Source organism: Myotis nattereri, assembly GCF_964212035.1.
Source record: "Myotis nattereri genome assembly, chromosome: 16".
In the NCBI taxonomy this organism is placed as follows: Eukaryota; Metazoa; Chordata; class Mammalia; order Chiroptera; family Vespertilionidae; genus Myotis; species Myotis nattereri.
The window spans coordinates 3,688,436-3,691,683 of NC_138091.1; positions in this window are offsets into that span (position 1 = coordinate 3,688,436).

The window sequence follows — 3,248 nt, forward strand, 5'->3', positions numbered from 1 at the left end:
GAGGAGAGGTCGTCAGAATCGGGCAGGGAGGCACCCAGCGGGGAAACAGCTGTCAGGAGGCTCCCTGAAGGAGTGTCATGTAAGTAAGACCAAAAGGAAGAGAGGGGCTTGGCTAAATGAGCCCAGGTTTTCCAGGCAAGGAAAAGATCCGTGCAAAGGTCCCACGGCAGAAGCTAGTCTGCTAATTGGAAGAACGCCAGCATGTCCTGAAGCGAGTCCTAAAATAGCTGATTCACTAGATACAGACCCTGCCAGGCCCTGTGCTCAACTCCTGTTTTGAATCATCTCATTTAGTCCTCGTAACATTACAGATGAGGAAACAGGCTCAAGGTGGCTCAAGCCTGACCCGACATCACCCAGCCGGCAAGGGGATATCTTAGGATTTGAAGCCAGGTCTCACCTCAGTGCTGGGGTAGGGTCCTGGGGTGGCCTAGGAGAAGGAGGGGGCAGGGAGAGGCCACCTCACCTAGAAAATGCCAAGAAGGTAGCAGCTTCTCCCTGGCCAGAGGCTGCCCTGAGTGAAGGAGGGAGCAGCCTCTCTTCCAGCGCTGACTCGGCAGCCTGCTCCTCCATCCCCAGGAGAGGGGTGGGGGCCCTTAAGGTCACTGAAGACCTTATCTCCTGCTTTCAGCAAGGAACAGTCCTGGCCTGGCAACCTGGCCCTGTCGCCTGGGCCCCCATGGTAACCAGAGGTCGGGCTGCCCCTCAAGGGGGAGGGAAAGACAGTTACTAGTCCCCCAGGTCCTCCAGCCTGGGAGATGGTCCCTTCCCCAGTGCCCTTCCTAAACCCTGCCTGGCTTTGGGGACGGGGGCAAGTTGGGCCTGGGAAAGGCCTGTTTTAAAATCCAGAATCTGGGATCCCACTCCACGGGCATTCACATTTGGTGGGCCTAGAACAGCCATGGGCAAACTACGGCCCGCGGGCCGGATCCGGCCCGTTCGGCTGTTCTATCCCGCCTGCGGAGCCGAAAGAACGGAGGGTGCTCTTGCTCTCCCCTCCGCTCCTTCACCAGCAGCAGTGTTAACATGGCAACGTCGGGAAATACGGCTGCAGCTCCTTTTTCTGAGTCCAGTTTAAGAACCCACTGTGGCCCTCGAGCCAAAAAGTTTGCCCACCCCTGGCCTAGAACCTACTGTGAAGAAGTGTGGAGGAGCTCTGGCACTGTGAGAACCCTTACTTGCCAGGAGACCCTCCTCTTGTCTACCTACCCCCCAGCCGCTCTACCTGTTTCTGCTCAGCGTGAATCGTGCCCCTCCCTCCAGGACACCTGCCCTGGGTCACATGCTTCTGCGTGGCCCCCTCACAGCACAGCACAGTGAACTCCTGGTGGTCGCGGCCTCCACTCAGCTCTGCCCCAGCCCCTAGATTGTGAGCAGAGTGGGCATGCTTACTACCTGATGACTAAGCATCATTTCAAAGAACAGAGACTGAGGAAGGGCAGGGACTGGCCTGGGGTGATGGAGGAGGAGAGCTCCAATGGCAATTAGCAAGAACTTAATAACAGCTACCACTCACACGGCTCTTCCTGTCTGCCTGGCACAATCCAAGGGCTTCACAAGTACTAATTCATCTCATCTTCACAACAACCCTTTGAGGTAGGTACTAGTATTATCCACATTTCTACAGACGAGGAAACTGAGGCACAGAGAGCTTAAGTAATTTGCTCCAGGCTGCACAGCTTCTAAATGGTGAAGTTGGGATAGGAATTAACAAATTTCTAACTCTTGTCTGTGTGAGACCCTCATTTTGTGAAAGAAGCAATTGGGACTCAGGTCTTGTCAGTAGATGGCAGGGCAGGGACCAGAACGCAGGCCTGAGTTGCCTGTGCTGAGTGTGGGATAGGCAGTGGCCCAAGGGATCGACCCCTCTCACTCCAGCCAACTCTGACCATAACTCAAGTCCAAGCCCCTCTGCTCTTTACCCATCTGTCTTAGCTTCCTCATCTGTAAACGGGGATCATTTTGTTGCCTCCCTCAGAACTGTTGAGAGCATTAAATCGGTGGTTTTGTGTAGTGCCTGCCACACATCAGGCACTCAAGCTGTTGTTCTTAGCATTTTTCCTCTTCTCACCATCCTGCTCCCTCACCTGTCCCTCTTCCAGATCCAGCCCCAACCCCAGGGAAGTGCTAGGCAGGACTGGCATGGGTGTAGAGGGATAGCCAGGCCCCTGTTGCTTGGCAGCTGCCTCTGAGGGTCAGAAGTCAGGCCTGCCTCCCTTGACATAGCTGGTGGGGATGGGGCCTGGTTCACCCCCACCCCCCCACCTAAGTTTCTGGGACCTGGGACCTGCCCAGCCCTTAGCCAAGGGCAGCCTATCTTCAGCCTGGCTGAGGCCATTGTCCAGATGAGAAAAGGAGGCCTGGGAGGTAGGTGGGGACAATGATTTGTCCCCCAGAAGTCGGAGGTGAGCACAGTTGTATGTATACAGTTCCCAGCACAGGGAAGGCCTCCCCCTATCTTGGAAAAGCCCAAATCTAATCTCAGGACCTTCCCAGCTGTCCCCCACTGGGGAAGACCCTCCGCTTTGCTGGCTCTCCATCCCTCTTTGGCTGATGGAACTCCTAAGAACCCCTAAGCTGCCACATAGTTAGTGCCTGTTGTGTCGGGTCCTGAAGGATGTGTAGGAGTTCCCCAGGGGCTGGGGACTAAGGCCTTCCTGATTAGTTCATTCCATCTTGACCACACACCAAGAGCAAAAAGCATGTCGGTGAGAGGTGGAGAATAGTCAAAATGGTATCCCGAAAAACTGGTAAACATTGGATCAATGCATAGATGGGGCAACGGGCTGGGGGGCCAGGGCGTTGCACCAGTAGAACCCTCCTGGCTTTCGGGGTAGGGCTGCCTCATTACCTGAATATGCATGTCGCTCGCTCGTAGGAGGAGGGGAAAGGCGTCTTCCAGGTTCGGGAGCACGCGCCAGCCCCTCTAAAGTTCGCCCAGCCGTCCACACTGGATCCTGGGCTCTCGGACTACAAGTCCCGGCAGGCCCCGCGCCGCGGCGCGAGCTCGGCAGGCGTCGCTTCGCGAGCCGGGGAAGCGTCGGAGCCTGGTCTCCTCCCGTCGTCTGGCCGTCAGGGGCGGGGCGGACGGCGCGCGGGAAAGCCCATTGGTCGAGCCGTGCCTCACTCGCGCCCTGGGCCCATCCCCGCGAAGGCTCCGCCCCGCACGCCCAAGCCAGGCGGCCTGGCGCACCTCCTGGCGCCCCGCCCGCGCCTCAGGACCCGCGGGGCCGTGCGGCGCATCCTGC